Raw genomic sequence first — 14,252 nt, 5'->3', positions numbered from 1 at the left:
ACCCAATGACAATTACTGTTATTGTTAGTGAACTATCAAAGGAAGGAAGGAAGGAAGGAAGGAAAGGAGGAAGGGAGAGAGAACAGAGGAAGGATGGGAGGAAGGGAGGGAGGGAGGGACTCAGAAAGGAAGAAGAGGAGAGAAAAGTATTGGGACCACTTCCAGAAAAAATGTCATTTGAAAAGATTCCGGAAGAAATATTAGAAAATTGAGGCACCCACCCAATCATTCAGACCAGTCAATTCTAATAAGTAGTAGAATAGTAAGTGCCAAAGTTCGGGTATTTCTCCATGTGCTGGGATATCAGTTTTACTCAGACTACCCTTCAGACAAGTCCAGAAAAATGCAAATCCTTTATAATCTCTTAAATAATATGATTACCCATTATGAATCTCCATACTCTAGGATGAATCCCCATACTCTAGATAGAAGAAAAGCTTTTATTGAAATCTATAATTTAAACATTATGCGAAAAAACCCTTACCCAATACAATAATTCAGTCATTACCAATAATATTCAGTTGGTTTAGGTTTTTAAAAACATCAATATTTAAGTCACATATTTTTATGTAACTGCCAAGATTGGATGAGGCCTAGTCTAACTAAGGCAGTGTCAGGAGGAGATCCTTGTACACAAATTGCACCGCTGTACTATCATGGGTTCCTATGCAATGAACTACCATGGGTTCCTACGCTCTGTGACAATGACCCTTGTCTACTTAGTTGCTGCTTGACCTGCTGACATTTAAACCTGACCTAACTTCCCTTCCCCCTTCTCTCTTCCCTACTCTCCCTCCTTTCATCTTCTTCTTCACCTTCCTCATCCTCTCTCTGGCCAGCTCTCTGGTATTGGCATCATTCTGGCTCTCACAAGTGCCATGTCTTCCTGGGAACTCCAGGTCTGGAAGTGGATCCACTTCCACAGATCCACTCCCAGCTATTGTGGGAGTGTAGCCCCAGGCCTTGAGCTCCTCTCACCAAGTAGTCCACAATGCAGCTTACTTCCAGCTGCACGGCATGCGTGTGTGCTCAGTCTCTGTCTTGTCCAGCTCTTTGCAACCCCATGGACTGTAGCCCTCCAGTCTCCTCTGGTTTTCCAGGCAAGAATACTGGAGTGGGTTGCCATTTCCTACTTCAGGGGATCTTCCAGATCCAAGGATTGAACCCATTTCTCTTGCATCTCTTGCCTTGGCAGAAGGACTCTAGCTGCAGTAAAATCCTTTAACGGTTTAACAGAAAGTTCTGAGTCCTTCCCATGATGCACAGGATCTAAGGGTTACACAGAACACTAAACGCTATTCTTCCATCTACCATGCTACCATTATATGTCACTGACTATACTTGACTGGAGGAAAAAAAGGAAATAGTGGCAGATTTGTTTTTTTTTAGGGGGGGGCTCCAAAATCACTGATGACAGTGACTGCAACTATGCAATTAAAAGACGCTTGATCCTTGGAAGAAAAGATATGGCAAAGCTAGATAGCATATTAAAAAGCAGAGACGTTACTTTACTGACAAAGGTCTATATAGTCAAAGCTACGGTTTTTCCAGTAGTTATGTATGGATGTGAGAGCTGGACCATAAAGAAGGCTGAGCGTCAAAGAATTGATGCTTTTGAACTATGGTGCTGAAGAAGATCCTTGCGAGTCCCTTGGACAGCAAGAAGATCAAACCAGTTAATCCTAAAGGAAATCAACCCTGAATATTCATTGCAAGGACTAATTCTGAAGTTGCAGTACTTTGGCCTCCTGATGTGAAGAACTGACTCATTGGAAAAGACCCTGATTCTGGGAAACACTGAGTGCAGGAGGAGAAGTGGATGATAGAGCATGAGATGGTCAGATGATCACCGACTCAGTGGCCATGAGTTTGATCAAACTTTGAACAGTAGTGAAGGACAGGGAAGCCTGGCATGCTGCAGTCCATCTGGTTGCGAGTCAGACATGACTTAGTGACTGAACAACAGCAACACTTGACAATGTCACTTCCCAGACAGGCAAAGGTGAGAGGCGGCCTGAGAGTTCCTTCTATGTTTTTAACCATTGACTAGACAAACCCTTTTTCTCCAGGCATTCCCTCTAACACTCCCATCTCCAACAGGGCAGGTGGTATATATGTAGTCTTCATCTTCCGCTTCCATCTATCTCCCAATATTACCTAAGTATCTCAGGACCAAAACATGAGGTATCCACATTTTTTCCTACCTAACATATAACTTACAGTCCTCCTGACATGGTAACTGACATGATAATGGAGGAAATATATATATAGGGATTTAGGGGGGAAAAAAATTCTGAAAAGTTTGGTTTACCAGACTATACTGACTACACCAGCCCGTACCATACAACACTGTCCTATAAATCCTATTTTGAATGTCTGAAGCAAAATATTATCTTTCTTTCTCTCTACACTTCACCTGTAACAAACCTAATCTACCACTTCCACCTGCCTTCAAGTGATCAATATCTCTGGCTCAGGGAGAATGTCATGTGCACAAAAACAAGGTGCAAAACAAACTGTATCAATAACCTCAAACTATTCTCCCTTTTAAGACTTGCATTCCTCTGATAAAGAAAGAGAAAGAAATAATGTAAATAAATTCCTGTTGAGCTCTCCCTATCTGTTCTTTCTCTGGTGGCTTCCTACTCTTTTCCCCAAACGTCTCCTCAAAGCATCTTAGAACTGGAAACAGTTACACTGCTGTGAGGTGATAACTCAATATTAACCTTAAAGCAAAGGTGACAAACGTGATCCTGGTAGAAACATCTTTGCTCAGAAGCTCTGACCATATTTCACTTTGTGTGCTCTTAGATTTTTGTTCTGAGCTGACCTTCAAGTACCAGTTTGCAAACAGAAAAATAAAGGAAAGAGAACTATATGCTGAAACTACCAAAGGCAACTGATTGCAGAGACGCACAAAAAATGCCATCTAGTAGGAGACAATGACCTTAAGAATACTTAATGAATAAATAACCTCCAATAACTCTGGCCAAAAGGTTATTTATAGTCATCTTTAACTATATACATATACTTCTCTGGCTATCTGTGCTTCTCAGCTTTTCTTACTTTACTATTATTGTCCAGGAAGTGGGAGTATGAATGGATGCGACAGAGCAAAAGATAATCAGATAATCCCAGAATGATCATTCTTGGGCTTCTCTCTCTTGTGAACCTCTCTCTTGAATTCATTCTTTATGAAAAGGTCTTCTCTGGGAAATTTCTTTCTTTCTTTGTTTTTTTAACTTTACAGCCACACCACACAGCATGTGGGATCTCAGTTCTCCTGCCAGAGTGAACCCGGGACCCCGACAGTGAAAGCGCAGTCTCAACCATTGGACCACCAGGGAAGTCCTGGCAATTTCTGCATACAAATGCTCAAGGCTCTGTTAGGTGTTATCAGAGGAACAGAGATGAACAAATCAGACTATCTTGCTTTAAGGATCCTGCAACCTATTAGGTTGGACCATCAGGCACATAAATATCTAAAAACAAAGCAGGGACATGGAAGAAGTACACAAAAACATGAGAGCAGAGAGGAAGGTGAGATTAAATTTTAACTACAGAAGTTAGACTAGATTTCATAGATAAAATCACCTCCAGCTAAGCTTTGAGCAGGTGGAGGACTTCAATAAGTAGAAAGAAGAATCAGTTCAGTTTAGTTCAGTTGCTCAGTCGTGTCCGACTCTCTGCGACCCCATGAACCGCAGCACGCCAGGCCTCCCTGTCCATCACCAACTCCCGGAGTCTACCCAAACCCGTATTCATCGAGTTGGTGATGCCATCCAACCATCTCATCCTCCGTCGTCCTCTTCTCCTCCCGCCCCCAATCCTACCCAGCATTAGGGTCTTTTCCAATGAGTCAACCCTTCGCATGAGGTGCCCTAAGTACTGGAGTTTCAGCTTCAACATCAGATCTTCCAATGAACACCCAGGATTGATCTCTTTTAGGATGGATTGATTGGATCTCCTTGCAGTCCAAGACTCTCAAGAGTCTTCTCCAACACCACAGTTCAAAAGCATCAATTCTTCGGCGCTCAGCTTTCTTCACCGTCCAACTCTCACATCCATACATGACCACTGGAAAAACCATAGCCTTGACTAGACGGACTTTTGTTGGCAAAGTAATGTCTCTGCTTTTAAATATGCTATCTAGGTTGGCCATAACCTTCCTGCCAAGCGTCTTTTAATTTCATGGCTGCAGTCACCATCAGCAGTGATTCTGGAGCCCAAAAAAATAAAGTCTGACACTGTTTCCACTGTTTCCCCATCTATTTCCCATGGAGTGATGGGACCAGATGCCATGATCTTGGTTTTCTGAACGTTGAGCTTTAAGCCAACTTTTTCACTCTCCTCCTTCACCTTCATCAAGAGGCTCTTTAGTTCTTCTTCACTCTCTGCCATAAGGGTGGTGTCAAATTGCCAATATCCGCTGGATCATCGAAAAAGCAAGAGAGTTCCAGAAAAATATCTATTTCTGCTTTATTGACTATGCCAAAGCCTTTGACTGTGTGGATCACAATAAACTGTGGAAAATTCTGAAAGAGATGGGAATACCAGACCATCTGACCTGTCTCTTGAAAAACCTGTATGCAGGTCAGGAAGCAACAGTTAGAACTGGACATGGAACAACAGACTGGTTCCAAATAGGAAAAGGAGTCCGTCAAGGCTGTATATTGTCACCCTGCTTATTTAACTTATATGCAGAGTACATCATGAGAAACGCTGGGCTGGAAGAAACACAAGCTGGAATCAAGATTGCCGGAAGAAATATCAATAACCTCAGATATGCGGATGACACCACCCTTATGGCAGAGAGTGAAGAAGAACTAAAGAGCCTCTTGATGAAAGAAGAATACATTAGATTAAAAAAAAAAAAAATGTGAGCAAATCTATAGTTGGATATTTTGTGGTAGGAGTATTTAAATGAAATTAGGAGTAACTAAGTGTAGTATGCTGTGGAAGGTACAGGAGGAAATGGGGAACAGGAAGTTTAAGATCAGGAAAATAGTTTGAGCTAAATCAAGAGGTACTTAAGCATTTAATAAAACAATTTGAACCTTATTGTGCAAGGCACTGGGAGGGTAGCAGATTACTGAGCAAGAGAATTGCTTGATCTCAAAGCATGGATATGAATATAGATCAATGCAACTTTTTTTTATTTTAATGAGGAAAACATAAATAGTATGGCTAAGACAAAAAAATATGTTCTTTTTCTGCTTGCATGAGTTTCTCCTGAGTTGGACACAATGTCTCTAAAGAATAAGTAAACAGTTTTCAGAGGGTATCATTGATGAATTTTACAGCGTAGTCTTTAAAATGAGAACCCTTGATTTCTAATCTACTATTGAAAGGTTACCTAGCAAATAACCACATACAAAAGAGTCTTCTGGCAAAAGATTTTCCTATGTTAATAACTTGTTTGTAATTTTGGAAGAAGACTCAAGGATCTCACTCATCAAGTACAATTTCCATGAACTTATCATTCTTATAGGAATTCATCCCTGGAAGTTGGAAGTTAGGAATGGAAGGTAAGGGAAAAATAATCGACTTGAAAATTAAGACACTTGGCCAAGTGCTCGACCCCACAGGCCCTGACTGTTGCCTTACAATAAAATGATTCCACTATCACCTCTTCTACCTGACACACTGGCAAGAACTTATTCATGACTCTTTCCTATTAAAGAATAGAGCAGGCACACATGGGGCACACAGGTTAGCAGTGGTGGGAGCAGCTCGGGATGGGATCTGGAGATGACAAGGACTCTTGGGTGTGCAATCTCCCATTTGAAAGGTCTTGAGAATAGGATGAATTCATGGCAGGAACTCACTTGCATCCGTCATGTGCTGAATTTCTTAAGCTAGAGTAGATATTTCTTAAAGTTTGTATGTACTAATAGCTGTTCTTTTCCCTGAGATGGGCTAATTTGCTTCTTATTTCAGACATAATTCTTTCTTAGAGCTATACTGATTGCTAATGATGTAACAGGAAAGACACTTGCAAACAATATGCATTTACACATGGTAAGTATTAACTTGGGAAAGATTTCTGCAAAACCTTATTGAGCTCCCCTGTTTGGGTAGTTGATCACATTTCTGTAGAAGTTTTAATTTTATCATGGGTTTTATCTCCCTAACAATACAACTTGAGAAGGGAAGGTGCTATAGCCTCCAATTCACTCTGCTTGGTATGCTGGAGCCAAGTGCTTAACTTCTCTGAAATCACACAATAATAGAGCCATACAAAGACCTAAGTCTTTTAACTCTAATCTGTGTTTTCTCATTGGATGATATGTGAGTAGCTGCATTAGATTCCTTCAGATGTTATCATAATGAATAGTTCTCAAAGTATATAGACCTACCCTTTTCTGTCTGCTTTTTCTCTTTCCTGGTGTGTTGTTCTGAGCTTGAAATGCAGCCTTTCCATTCAGGACTAAAATAAGTGTCTTTCCTTTAAGTCTCTGACTTCGAGCATTAAGCTATACTCTCTACTCCTGTATTTATTAGATATGTAAGATAGAAAAGCCATTTGAATGATGTATTTTCTGGGGAATTATTTCTTTGCAATGATTTTCAACATCATTGTCCCTAAGGGACTGATAAAGATCGCAGATAAACCTGACTGTGCTTTGTATTAGGCATTAGTTATTGTTTTAAGTGTTTTCCCTGGCTCCTGCAGACGCTAACCAAACGTCTCTCAAAGGAGAAAGTATGTTCCTGTTCGTCACTTGAGAGTGTTATGAAAGGCTCACCCTTTCAGCAGATGGGATGGTCTTTCCTCAATGATTCCATTCTTCTAAAATGTCTATATTTGTCTATTATTACTGTATTTATTGAGACAATTAACATGTTCTATAGCAAATGTGCATAATTTACTATTTCCAGGATTAAGTTAGATAATAATATTTACTTTGGGTTGGACTAAGACCTGAATCTTGGAAAGTTTTCAATTTATTCAGATAATTTTGGGCTAGAAAATTGGGATAAATCCATTTTATCCCAACCTTTTATTTTGTCCCAACCCATTTTGTACAGCTTGGTTGAAAATGAAGTTAGTGAATTTTAAAAATTAAAAGAGTAAACTTTTTATGGCTTACAAGGGCAATAAGAGTGCTTGTTGGAATGGCTTATGAACTAGGCACAGTACAAAATAAAATAGCTATTTATATATAAAATACAGTACAATAAACTTGAATATATAACAATCTTGAAATCTATGACCATAGATTACCAGTTTAAATAAGATGAGGAAAATAAAAAGAAAAGGAAAGCAATGTAATCAAATATTCTCTCTGTTCTGTTTCCACGCCTCTTCTTTGGCTTTTGTCTCCTCAATTAATTCTCCATCTGCACTGGGTATTAAAGAAATATTTTATTGATACAGTGTTAAACAGCTGTTAGGTCCTATATTTTTATGTTTCTTATGCTGGATTTGATATCTGTAAGTCTAATTATTTCTAAAGTAGAAACACTTATTGGTACAATGACATTTTAACTACCATAATGATTCACCCCCTAGCCAGCAGCTTGGACTACACTCACTATTGGGAGCTGTTTAACCTGCTAAATAACCTTGTATAAATCCAGACTTGCTATCCCAGGTAAGCTTCCAAGAATGATTTCTCTCTAGTCAGAAACCATACTAAAACTCAGAGAAGGAAATGCTATTTCTTTAATATCACTTATCACACAATGAAATTATTTTTTAATTAATTCATATCTCTTCCTACTAGAATGTAAGCTTTGTGAGAGCATCTAAAACTCTGCCTGCCACAGGAGATGTTTATCAACATCTGCTGAGTGAGAGGATGAATGAATGAGCAAGAAGCAGAACAAATTTAGCAATATGTCTGGATACTTTCAGTCAACACAGAAGAATGAATGGAAAAGAGAAACGTAAGTGTTTAGATGAATTACTCATTACTATTTATCATTTCACTTTGATAATATTTTATTTCAATGGTTATAATTTTTCTTCAATAATTTTACCATTTTTTTATTTCTAGCTGTTCTAGAATTTTTGCTTTATGTTTCTGTTATTTTCTAACAGTGTTACTTCATTTTACCTTTAAACATTCTAAATAAAAATATTTTAAATCTTTGTCTGACTCTTTTTTATCAGTAACTTTACCTGGAGTTAACTTATGCCCTAACTGTTATTTATTTTTCTTTCTTAGCATTACATGATTTAATGGATTTTGGAGTTTTAACTTATAGTTTCATTCTGAGAGGGAATTTTTATTTTTATCTTTTTCTGGCTTTTATTGCTGTGTCTTGGATGATGGTTTTTTCTAATCTTTTTAAATTTGATAAGGCTTATTTTCTGGCATAGCATATAGTCTAGAGAATGGTTAGGGTACACTAGATATGATATGTATTCTGCTATTATTGGAATGGATCAGTCTATAGATGTCAAATAAGTCAAGTTGGTTGATAATGTTATTCAAGCCTTCTATATTTTTGCTAATTTTCTGCCTAATTATTCTTTTCATGACTGAGAATAGGCATTGAAATCTCTAATATTGTTGAATAGTCTATTTCTCCTTTGAGTTATTTCACTTTTTGCTTCATGTATTATGGGGCTCCGGTTCTATGTGTGTACAATTTGTAATTGCTATATCTTCCTGGCATGTTGATCCTCTTATTAAGAAATGACTTTATTTCAAATAATATTTATCTCAAAACCTACTTTTTCTAATATTAACATATCCAGTATAGCTATTACAAGGACCTGACCAACCTTACAGAATACATATTCAAGGAAAATATTTTAACAGAGCTTAAGCAAAATATTTTGCTCTACTCTTGTTCTGGTAGAGCAGAACTCTTGTTCTGGTTCTTTATATGAAGGTACCTTCAAACACTTGATCACTAAATTGATTTGGGGATCTAAAAGAAAGAATTGTATACTCCATATTTATCAAACTTTGATACACAGATGCCATAGTAATATGTGTAAATAATTATCTTTTGCATGTGAAATATTTCTGAAGATCATTTGAAATATTCCCCTCTGTTGAAACACTACTCTCTGAAATCAATTACAGTATTCATGAAAATAGTCCAATATATACTCCTAAAATGGTTAGAAATAAAATTAAATGCACTTGTACTTTCAAACTCATAAACATTCACTCAACTATATCGGAAAATTACATAGTAAAGCATATAACTTTAAATACTTTTTTTTGGCATAGTCTATAAACTCAGCACAATGCCGATTTTGGTAAAAAAATTCAAATACATAGAGACCAGCAGATTTTGTTTCTAGATAATCAACCAACTGGTCAGGTCCTTGAAGAGAAACTATAATAAACTGTATAGCATATATCAAATAAACTATTTAATGTCACTTTCATTACTACTTTCAAGATACATCTGTGCTAAACTACAAACAATATTAAAAGAGAATCTATTCTGTTTTTAACAATATTTGGAATGGGGGATATTACTTGCCAAAATAACATTTTATTGGCTTTGGATAAAATGACCGACAGGGAGAATATTGCTCTTCTTTAAAAATATAGTAAATATTTACCAAGTGGCTACTATGTTCAAGACCCTGTACATAGCACTGGATATATATATGCATGCTTTCAACGTGCTTCCCTCTTTGTTTCTTCTTCTTTCTTCCTTTTTCATTTTCTTTTTTCCCCACAGAGTAAGCTCCTATTCCAACTTCCTGCTCCAAAAATCCATTTAATATATAGTCCTCAGATAGAGAACATATCAGATATTAAACTAATAAGAACAGATGCTACACTTGATCTCAGCCAAAAAGGATGAGAAGAGCTTTCTATCTAGTTAGGCTATCTGCAGGTAAAACATGATGTGATAAGTGCTGTGACAAGAACATGCACAAGGAGAAACAGTCAGCATTGGGAGTCTAAGAAGGCCTCCTGAATTACGAGTAATATAAGTAACGAATGGTAAATAGGAGTTCTTCTGCTAAAGAGGCAGAGACAGAAAAGATACCCCAGGCTGAAGTAGTAGTATGCATAAAAACTTTTAGGAGAAAATATTCTCTTAAGAAAAAAAACTTTATTTTATTGTGGAGTGGCAAAATTGGAAGTACGGAGAGAGGTAATAAATATCCTACCACAAACCAGGTGAGAAGGAAGACAGCCTGTTCTTAAGTAGCGAGAAATGGACAAGAAGAGAAATGGATGAATTAAACAAGTTTGGGGGGGTGGGCAATTGACATGATCCATTTATTTCTTGAATGTGCTGGCCAAAAGAGAAATGAGTAGAAGATTCCCAAAGGAGTGGCTTGAGTAAATAGATGAATGGCTTGCCATTTATTGGAATTAAAAAGTCAAAAAGAATCATGTGTAGTTAGTGGGAAAGAAGGCAGCAGGGATTTTCAGAGTGAGTCAATGTAGGCAAAGTGATAAATTTGACTTTTAACATGTTAGTTTAAGGGGAAATATGTGGTATTACTGAGGTAAGGGGCAGCGGCTGCGCTTTGTTCAAGCAGCCGTGAAGAGAGACCCTGCATCCAAGGTAAGAGAAACCCAGGTAAGATGGAGGGCACAGAGAGAGGGGATCAGGGGGCAGACAGGCTGAAACTACAGTCACGGAAAACAAGCCAATCTGATCACATGGACCACAGCCTTGTCTAACTCAATGAAACTAAGCCATGCAGTATGGGGCCACCCAAGACGGACAGGTCATGGTGGAGAGGTCTGACAGAATGTGCTACACTGGAGAACAAAATGGCAAACCACTTCAGTATTCTTGCCTTGAGAACCCCATGAACAGTATGAAAAGGCAAAAAGATAGGACACTGAAAGATGAACTCCCCAAGTCAGTAGGTGCCCAATATGCTACAGGAAATCAGTGGAGAAACAACTACAGAAAGAATGATGGGATGGAGCCAATTCAAAAACAACACCCAGTTCTGAATGGGACTGAAGATAGAAGAAAGATTCGATGCTGTAAAGAGCAATATTGCATAGGAACCTGGAATGTTAGGTCCATGAATCAAGGCAAATTGGAAGTGGTCAAACAGGAGATGACAAAAGTGAACGTCGACATTCTAGGAATCAGTGAACTAAGATGGACTGGAATGGGTGAATTTAACCCAGAAGACCATTATATCTACTACTGTGGGCAGGAATCCCTTAGAAGAAATGAGTAGCCATCATTGTCAACAAAAGAGTCCAAACTGCAGTACTTGGATGCAGTCTCAAAAATGACAGAATGATCTCTGTTCGTTTCCAAGGCAAACCATTCAATATTACGGTAATTCAAGTCTATGCCCCGACCAGTAATGCTGAAGAAGCTGAAGTTGAACGGTTCTATGAAGACCTACAAGACCTTCTAGAACTAACACCCCAAAAAGATGTCCTTTTCATTATAGGGGACCGGAATGCAAAAGTAGGAGGTCAAGAAACACCTGGAGTAACAGCCAAATTTGGCCTTGGAGTATAGAATGAAGCAGGGCAAAGGCTAATAAAGTTCTGCCAAGAAAATGCACTGGTCATAGCAAACACCCTCTTCCAACAACACAAGAGAAGACTGTGTTGGACACATGGACACATGGACATCACCAGATGGTCGACAGCGAAATCAGATTAATTATATTCTTTGCAGCCAAAGATGGATAAGTTCCATACAGTCAGCAAAAACAAGACCAGGAGCTAACTGTGGATCAGATCAAGAACTCCTTATTGCCAAATTCAGACTGAAATTGAAGAAAGTGGAGAAAACGACTAGACCAGTCAGGTATGACCTAAATCAAATCCCTTATGACTATACAGTAGAAGTGAGAAACAGATTTAAAGGACTAGATCTGATAGACAGAATGCCTGATGAACTATGGATGGCAGTTCGTGACATTGTACAGGAGACAGGGATCAAGACCATTCCCAAGAAAAAGAAATGCAAAAAAGCAAAATGGCTGTCTGAGGAGGCCTTACAAATAGCTGGGAAAAGAAGAGAAGCGAAAGGCAAAGGAGAAAAGGAAAGATATTCTCATTTGAACGCAGACTTCCAAAGAATAGCAAGGAGAGATAAGAAAGCCTTCCTCAGTAATCAATGCAAAGAAATAGAGAAAAATAATAGAATGGGAAAGACTAGAGATCTTTTCAAGAAAATTAGAGATACCAAGGGAAAATTTCATGCAAAGATGGGCTCAATAAAGGACAGAAATGGTAGGGACATAACAGAAGCAGAAGATATTAAGAAGAGGTGGCAAGAATACACAGAAGAACTGTACAAAAAAGATCTTCATGACCCAGATAATCACAATGGTGTGATCACTCACCTAGGGCCAGACATCCTGGAATGTGAAGTCAAGTGGGCCTTAGGAAGCATCACCAACAATGCTATTGGAAGCGATGGAATTCCAGTTGAGCAATTTCAAATCCTCAAAGATGATGCTGTAAAAGTGCTGCACTCAATATGCCAGCAAATCTGGAAAACTCAGCAGTGGCCACAGGACTGGAAAAGGTCAGTTTTCATTCCAATCCCAAAGAAAGGCAATGCCAAAGAATGCTCAAACTACCACACAATTGCACTCATCTCACACGCTAGTAAAGTAATGCTTAAAATTCTCCAAGCCAGGCTTCAGCAATACGTGAACTGTGAACTTCCAGATGATCAAGCTGGTTTTAGAAAAGGCAGAGGAACCAGAGATCAAATTGCCAACATCCAATGGATCATCGAAAAAGCAAGAGAGTTCCAGAACAACATCTATTTCTGCTTTATTGACTATGACAAATCCTTTGACTGTGTGCATCACAACAAACTGTGGAAAATTCTGAAAGAGATGGGAATACCAGACCACCTGACCTGCCTCTTGAGAAACCGGTATGCACATGAGGAAGCAACAGCTAGAACTGGACATGGAACAACAGACTGGTTCCAAATAGGAAAAGGAGTACGTCAAGGCTGTATATTGTCACCCTGCTTATTTAACGTCTATGCAGAGTACATCATGAGAAATTCTGGGCTGGAAGAAACACAAGCTGGAATCAAGATTGCCGGGGGAAATAACAATAACCTCAGATATGCAGATGACACCACCCTTATGGCAGAAAGTGAAGAAGAACTAAAGAGCTTCTTGATAAAAGTGAAAGAGGAGAGTGAAAAAGTTGTCTTAAAGCTCAACGTTCAGAAAACTAAGATCATGGCATCTGGTCCCATCACTTCATGGGAAATAGATGGGGAAACAGTGGAAACAGTGGCTGACTTTATTTTGGGGGGCTCCAAAATCACTGCTGATGGTGATTGCAGCCATGAAATTAAAAGACGCTTACTTCTTGGAAGGAAAGTTATGACCAACCTAGATAGCATATTAAAAAGCAGTGACATTACTTTGTCAACAAAGGTCCGTCTAGTCAAGGCTATGGTTTTTCCAGTGGTCATGTATGGATGTTAGAGTTGGACGGTGAAGAAAGCTGAGCGCCAAAGAATTGATGCTTTTGAACTGTGGTGTTGGAGAATACTCTTGAGAGTCCCTTGGACTGCAGGAAGATCCAACCAGTCCATCCTAAAGGAGATCGTTCCTGGGTGTTCATTGGAAGGACTGATACTGATGCTGAAACTACAATACTTTGGCCACATCATGCGAAGAGTTGACTCATTGGAAAAGACCCTAATGCTGGGAAGCATTGAGGGCAGGAGGAAAAGGGGACAACAGAGCATGAGATGGCTGCATGGTATCACCGACTCGATGGACATGAGTTTGGGTACACTCCGGGAGTTGGTGATGGACAGGGAGGTCTGGCGTGCTGGGATTCATGGGGTCGGAAAGAGTCGGACACGACTGAGCAACTGAACTGAACCGAACTGACTGTTTTCAACTTCATTTTCCTCTCCCACTTCTCATTGCCATACTGAGGCCACATGTATCTATATATCACCCATACATATATTCAAAGTGATACTGAATATCTGAAATGTGCCAGACACTGCAGGTGACAGGTTATCAGAATATGTAAAACATAGACAGTCATGAGGCAAACAATAGACCAGACTTAATATTCAAGTATAATAACTCATCCAAGATCTTCTTGAATCCCAAATTGACAAATACCACCATTTAGAATCTGAAAGGTAAAATTAAAAGAAGATGGATGATAGAGGTATTTCAGCTAATCTCACCCCCTACATCAACTTTGTGAGCAACATAATATAGACTCTTTCCTCAGTAAAAGTGAAAATCCACACAAAGTGGGCTTTGGTGAGTTGTCTGAAAACAGTAGAAACTGAAAACGATAGAACAATGAATTTCAAGGGTTTAATAAATA

At 38.8% G+C, this 14,252-nt stretch overlaps 1 long non-coding RNA gene and 1 pseudogene across 6 annotated transcripts in view; both read right to left on the bottom strand.

Moving 5' to 3' along the window:
* Positions 1-14,252, bottom strand: part of LOC145509733 (uncharacterized) — a 1,421,207-nt gene that overhangs the window by 1,015,788 nt on the left and 391,167 nt on the right. The gene's annotated exons all lie outside the window — the stretch shown is intronic.
* LOC145511864 (U2 spliceosomal RNA) lies at positions 9,659-9,791 on the bottom strand (annotated as a pseudogene).

This window comes from Giraffa tippelskirchi, chromosome 6 (assembly GCF_054371585.1).
Source record: "Giraffa tippelskirchi isolate mGirTip1 chromosome 6, T2T-mGirTip1v1.2.pri, whole genome shotgun sequence".
NCBI classification, from domain to species: domain Eukaryota; kingdom Metazoa; phylum Chordata; class Mammalia; order Artiodactyla; family Giraffidae; genus Giraffa; species Giraffa tippelskirchi.
The sequence above is the reverse complement of the archived record's forward strand: the minus strand, read 5'-3'. Positions and strand labels throughout refer to the sequence as shown.